The 7139-nt window shown below is 49.4% G+C and overlaps 1 long non-coding RNA gene across 1 annotated transcript; it reads right to left on the bottom strand.

The window, feature by feature from the left end:
- Window positions 1–3275: 3275 nt before the first annotated feature.
- Window positions 3276–6591, bottom strand: LOC116451546. Its single transcript, XR_004243226.1, has 3 exons — window positions 6472–6591; window positions 5465–5556; window positions 3276–5202 (listed from the first exon to the last, which is right to left on the bottom strand). It is a non-coding gene; the product is annotated as an uncharacterized LOC116451546 (long non-coding RNA).
- Window positions 6592–7139: the final 548 nt, after the last annotated feature.

Below are 7139 nucleotides of genomic sequence, written 5' to 3'. Positions count from 1 at the left end.
CCCTTCCCAGCAGCTGGCCATGGCTCCAGACACCACTGTGAGCCACCAGCCCACAGCCACCCAGAGGGCCAAACCCTGGGGCAAGGAACTCGGAGAGGAAACCAAGCCATTACACCTGTCAATTACAGGGGGCACCAGCCCTTTTTAATGAATCTGCTCCAGGAAAAACCAGGCAGGCTGCAGGGCAGGATGGATCCCATCCCTGTGCCCGAGCAGAGAGCGCCGGGCAGAGCTCGTCCTCCCTCAGCCAAGCAGCGGTGGGCAGCAGCCCAACACACGAGCTACTGCAGAAGCACCAGTAGAACTGTCTTGCTCTTAAGGAAAATGTTTCCCAGATCTCCCCAGCGCCATTTTCAACACTTGTGATTTTTTTCTGCTTCTGAGGAGCTTTGTGCTCTGCCAAGCGCAGCTCATGCAGCTCCTGGCTCTGCGCTCGGGTTCCTGGCGCTGGGGCATGACACTGCCCGGTGCCACTCGTGCTGCCGCCTTCTCCTGGGGCACTGTGCTCCTCAGCAGAGCAATTCAAACCTGAAATGCAGTGCAGGAGTTCTGGGGTGGCTGCAGGGTGAGGGTGCTGCTCACATCTGGGTGTGCTCGCCCTCAGCAGCTCCCGGCTGGACAGCCAAGCACAAGAGGCTCAGGAGGAAAGAACGAGCAGAAATACACATTGCCTGTGGTAAAATCCAGTTTAAGGAGATGGGAATGCCTTGCTGGCCTCCACAGGCTCGCTCTACACCACATCCTCTCACAAAAACAGAAAATGGGTTTCTGGAGCTCAGGATCTGAGTGGTGCCAGTGCAGCCCCAAGCGATGCCCAGTCACTGAGCACCACATTTTATAGCACAGGGATATCCTGCACATCCCCCCAGGGATATCCCTGCACAGCCCTCCCGGATCACCAGCCTACCCCTCATAGCCAGCCTTCCCCAGCCCGGCCTCTTCCAAACTGATCAAACGACACTTTCAGGAGAACTTTGTCCTGCAGGGCTCACAAATGCACAGCCTGGGGACCCACAATCATCCCCCAGCCAGGAACCCTCACTCCCTTCCCTGATAAAGTCACTGCACTTTTAAGGTTCTCAAGATTTAACTCAAGCACGTTTCTGGGGGGCTGGCAGGACAGAAGAGAAATAAAGAAATCAATCACTTGATGAGAGACAGGCTTGAACTAGTGCCAGAACCCAAATTCTGGGAAGGGAGCATTTCAACATTGATTAGAAAGGCGTGTTTGTGTCAGATGTTTACAAGCCTGGGTTCCCAGCAGTGCCTCCAGCAGGCTCGGGGACCTTCCCCAGGTGCAGAGGCTGTTCCTGTACAAAGCTGTCTCCAGAAGCATTCCAGAGGAATTCCATCCCCCTCTGCATTGAGAACACCCTTCACATCCTGGGGTGGCCGAGCAGAGACACCCAGACCCTGTGGGGCCGCTCAGCCCAGCGAACCTTTTAAGCTTCTGTTCACCCTTTGTGGACTTTGGGGTTCCCCTCCCTCCTCACGGCATCTGAGCTGCTCAGTGACCTGAGGACAACGCAGAGAACAGGCGACAGCTGGTGAGAGCCACGGAAACATCGAGGCTGGCAGAGCCCTCTGAGAGCATCGAGTCCAACCACCCCCGCCCTGCCAGGGCCACCACTGCCCCGCGTCCCCAAGCGCCACGGCCACACCTGAAATCTCTCTCTTGGGGAAGGGATTTTATTCCCACAGAAGTGTGGGCTCCCTGAGCAGCACCAGTCAGAAACATTTCCAAGAGCACATCAGATTAATCCATTTCCTGGTGAATTGCACAGGTCGGCCCTCAGAAAGCGTGACCGAAGGGCCAAGAGTTGCTTCCCTCCCTTCCACTCCTGTGCCAGCCGCTCATTCAATCCACTTGCAGCTGCACTGAGTATAACTTAAAATACTCTATTGTTTATTTAATCTAGTATCTTCAATCCCCAGTTCAATTTTTAATCATCACAATTACTGAAACAGGCAGTTCAGACTCAGAAAAAATTAATTTTTCCCTCCAATCTCAGTTGTATCTCTGAGAGGTTGTTTGCAGCCTTAATTAAAATCCATACACCAAAACTACCATTTCCCCACTAAAAGCAACATCAGTGTAAATAAAATCAGTAGAAGCCCCTACCTTTCAGCACCTCATTGATTGTTTTACTCAAGACAATTTAAGAATACTTTAATTCCCCCATCAGAATGGGAATGACCATGGGATAAATCCCTCTGAGTGGAGGGTCAGTCCCTCCCAGCCTGGGCTCTTCTCTCTGGCTCCAAAAGCAAATCCCTAACGCTGCACGTTTCAGGAAAACAAACCAGGAGAGAGGCAGGATCAATAGCTAAATAAGAAACAGGTCAACTCATTACTTTTAATATTTTACTCATTGACAAAAGGTATTGACTTCCATTGATGTTCTACAATATGTGTTTAAAGAGCAGATGATGCTTTACAGAAATATTTGGAGTGCACTAAGAAAAAGAACAATTACCCCCATGACAGAAAATCTATTTTTGTTTGCCATCATTTTTCATTAGGAGGAGCATTCACAGCAAAAAAATGATGCATCAAGAGGCAGAGGTTCTTTCTGAGCTCCCAATTTGTGTACTTAGAGAGCAGCTCTACAGAATTTAATTGCAAATACTGGATTTCTGCAGATTTATCAATCACCTTTATGGGATTTAATTTGAAGTTACATCTGTGCTACGGAATTCACAACCAGATAGAGACGATGATTTTGTACTGGATGTTACAGACTTTTGAAAAAACCTGCAAAATGCTTTTCTGTTTCTTTTGAATTTCATAAGTTTCATTCCCAAATAAATTCAGTGGCACTGATCACAAACCACCCACACAAACAGCGCTGTTTAAGCAACATTACCCAGGCTGTAAGAGCTGCACGGAGATCTCAGCTGCACTTGCAGCTATTCCTGCCCACCTGGGACTCTGGCTGAGCCATTCCTTCAGGTAACACTTTCTGAAAGCACTTAGGGTTTCAAAAGAGGGTTTAGGACTTGACCCACATTTTCAAATTAATTCAGAGATAAAGTTTTAAAAAACTCTACCATACTTGGAGTGCCTGAATTTTTATAGTCACTGGTTATTAACTCTTCCCTTACATGTAGGACACAGGGAATGGCTTCCCACTGCCAGAGGGCAGGGCTGGATGGGATATTGGGAGGAAATCCTTCCCTGGGAGGGTGGGCAGGCCCTGGCACAGGGTGCCCAGAGCAGCTGGGGCTGCCCCTGGATCCCTGGCAGTGCCCAAGTCCAGGCTGGACACTGGGGCTGGGAGCAGCCTGGGACAGTGGGAGGTGTCCCTGACATGGCAGGAGAAACAGAATTATCAGAGTACTGGTCTTTTTTAAGGCAGAAATTTTTATCCTACATTTTTTCCCTCCCTGGAAAAATGAAGTGAAACCAGTCCACAGCAGTAATTAAGTCCTATTTCTTCCATTTCTTTTCCAACAGATGTGTTCTACAAATGGAGCTTGCCTTTGTTTTGTCATGTCCTAATAGATTCCAGAGGAAATTTAATAATTTTCTTCTATCCTGAGTGACTCAGTGGTGCAAAATAGATGTTAAACAAGGAAAGAACAATTTATTTATCTGCTCTTGTGCTCCCTTTGCTTTCATTTGCATGTCAGCTGTTTGGCTAAATGGTGGGATGGGGAGGACGTGAACACTGCTCTCGCCTTGTTCTGCTGATGTAATGACAATGGGAGGATTATTTCTTAATTTTCAGTGTGGTAAGTGGGTAATTATTGTCCAATTAGACTTGCTATTAACCTCTCTGTATCTCATTTTGCTATCCATAAAACAAGAATAACAGCACTTCCCACTCTCTCTGGGATTCTGCGGAGATTTATTGGTTAATGTAGGGAGAGCACAATGGAAATGAAAAGCTCTGCACATTGATGAGGACAGGATTATTAATAAAGAATCATCATTAACGTGGTTGTAGCTTTGGGGATTTGGGGTGGGAGTTGATCCTGGCAATGGGGTGCACCCCTGAGGGATCTCCTGTGGGCCTTGGAGCCTGAGCAGTTGGGCGGGGAATCCAGAAAATGGGGTCTAACGGAATGCAAAGTCAGGTTTAATTGGTGCACATGCAGATGTACCTTTTCCTTAAGTATTCCCCTGAATTGGTCCTGAAAGAAAAATTACATTAATTGGGATAAAAGTCTTCTTAAACTCTTCCTCCCTCAACCCACCATACCTGAGCACGTTCCTGGTGGCACATCTTATCTGTGACGTGCTGGTTCTGCAGAGGGGAGCTCTAAGGGGACAAAGGGGACACCTGGAGAGGTCACCTGTGTCACTGGCCACAGCAGAACTGGGGCTGGGCAGTCACCCAGAGCCACCCCTGGCTCCTCCTGCAGGAGCAGCTCCCACGGGGGGCACAGACCAGGCTCCGTGTCCAGCCAGGACACACTGCCCAGCCCGCTCGGTGACAGGGACACTCCTGAGCTGTGCTGCTGCTGTGTGGGGAGGGAGCTGCCCCTCTGCAGGGCACAGCAATGGTCCCCACGGCCTGTCCAGGCTCCTGCTGGGCAGCACAAGGCTCTGTCTGAGACTGTGGCTTTATATCAGTCGGGGATAATTTAATTAAAGACTGTACCAACTGATGCATGGGAAGACACCAGTAATGAGAGTATTGTATCCACTAAGGAATAAAGGCATCTTCAGAAACGTTCTCTCTGCAGCTCAGTTCTCATGTAAGCGTCTGGAAGGGTTCCAGTTGTCCCTGTTGCTGCTTCTCCCATCTGTCCCTCCGAGCAGCACCAAACACGGCGCTGCTCGTGTGGGTCTGTGCACAGGGACATGGACACAGACACCCCACAGAGCCCCAGGGTGGTGTCACACCCCCCTCACCCTCCGGCACAGCTCAGTCACTCCCTCGGTGCCAGGGCACGGTCAGGCAGGCACCGAGCCCAAACCATTGCTGGGTATCGAGGGACAGCAGCAGGAGCGGGGACACCTCGTCCCTGACGCCCAGGGGTGCTGCTGTGCTGGTGGAGTTCCTGGGCTGTGTCCCTGAAGGTTTGTGGCTCACTGTGTCCCATGGACTGGGAAGAGCTGGAATTTGCACCATCCACACAAAGCCTCAAGCGGTGCTGTCTCTTTGAGTAAAACAAAGAATGAGCATTACCTGGGTGCTCTTCAGCCCTGCCTGGCCCACAGAGAAGTGTCCACCTGACCTGTGGCCATAATCTCTAAAGAAAGAAAATGGTGGGTCAATAACTCCCTTCTCATGATTACCCTACCAACAACTCTTCCAGCAAAGCTCCCCGGATGCCAGGCTGGAGCCAAGCGCTTCTCCAGCACAGGAGATTCATGTGGTGTCACATGGAGGTGTAGCAATAATGTGTTAATGAGTTATTGATTTTTTAAATTAAATTTCACTGGTATCACATTTCCAACCTGAACGAATGCATCATTAAAACAATTAATAGCACAGTGATGAGGGGAACTGACCGAAATTCCAGCGGCACACCCAGAGGCTCAGCTGGGTCAGGCTCCGAGGGAGGCTGGAGGGCACCAGAGTGGCACAGCTGGGCTGTGTGTGCCTGAGCAGGAGAAGAAAAGGAGGAGAGGAACTAAAACAGAGGAGGGAGAAAATGAGAAAAAAAGAAGAGGAGGAACAGGACCCCAGACCCAAATGTGCCATCAAAGGGCCAGACCACCCAATTAAAGCTGCAGAGCTCAGCCAGAGGGGCCCAGAACAGGGCAAATCAACCAGTTCTAGGTGGGACCAAAGGCCTGTTGGTCAAGGGTTATTTTGGCTTTTCCTGAGCTCTGCAGGCAAAGCCTGGCCCAGTGCTGGGTGCCAGAGCAGAGTGAGGACACTGCACTCCCATCACCCCCATCCTTCCTTCCCCTTCGCACTCAGAACAAGCAATCATCCTTCCCAGGACACTGAAATGAAGGAATTTGATTCTCCTCCTGCTGATCATTCCTGTTTGAAGAGCATCCTCCTGGAGCAGCAGGCAGTTATTGCCCTTCTCCCTCCCACACACGCCAAGAACAGCCCCCACTTGCGCGAGTGGAAAATGGCACATTAATTTACAAGAGTTCTAACTTGGCAAATAATTGCTTAGGACAGAAAACACAGACCAGCCATCTCAGCTGAAAACCTGGTATTTTTAAGCACACCATAAAAAACCCTAAGAGAAAGTCAATGTTACATCTAGTGTGAATAATACTAAACAAGGAAAAAATACAGAGCTGGGATCCTCATTTCAGCCCAGCTCCTGAAACTGAGGAGAAATAGAGTGTTCAGGTAGAACGGGGTTTTTTAAAGATGATAGTTTTTGAGAGGGGTTGTTGGGATTTTTTAAAAGATCACATGATTTTTTTCTGAAGAGCAAAGTCAATTGACGCTCTCTCCCTTAGGATGGCCATAGGGGTACAGGGCTGGTTACTGATGCTCATCAAGTTCCACCCCTTCCACAGGGTTTAATTTTATCTAAAACCTCACTCACCAGCTGTTTTTAGCTGAAGTGATTCTTGTAGTCACACGTGTCTGGGGCAAACTTCAGACTCACCCAATCAAGACTTTCTGTGGCTTTTTCCCAGCTTCCTTCTGAACTTTTAACCCTGCAAGAACAGTAAAATAAGAAATTCTGAATTCTTCCACTATAAACCAAAGATAGAAATGTCCCAGCTGAAATCACTGCCCCTGGAGGTGCCCAAGGAAGGGCTGGAGGTGGCACTCAGAGCTCTGGGCTGGGGACAAGGTGGGGATGGGACACAGGCTGGACTCGGTGGGCTGGGAGGCCTTTTCCAGCCTCAGTGACTCTGGGGTTCTGAGGAACTGAGCACTGGCCCGAAGGACAATTCCCAGCTTGCCCCACCTCCAGGAGGATGTTTTACCTTTCCCTGAGGTGTGACAGTGCCTGGCCTGTCACAGCACTGATGTGACACTGGTGAGGCTGGTGGCTCATGGGGACAGGGTACAGGCAAGCTGGGCACTTCGGGGTGGGGAAAAACCTGAAAATGACTCTTAGGGTTGATACAAAACTCAGCTTAAAAGCTCTTTTATTTAAACAAGTTGCCACTGCTAAGAACATTATGTCTTTCTCAGGGAAAAACAAAACTGTTGTCTCATTTTAAAACGAGTGCTTCCTTTAGGGCTAATTAAGCTGACAAA

Source organism: Corvus moneduloides, chromosome 15 (genome assembly GCF_009650955.1).
Source record: "Corvus moneduloides isolate bCorMon1 chromosome 15, bCorMon1.pri, whole genome shotgun sequence".
Classification (NCBI taxonomy): Eukaryota; Metazoa; Chordata; class Aves; order Passeriformes; family Corvidae; genus Corvus; species Corvus moneduloides.
Note: the sequence above shows the minus strand (reverse complement) of the source record. Positions and strands in the feature narration are given on the sequence as shown.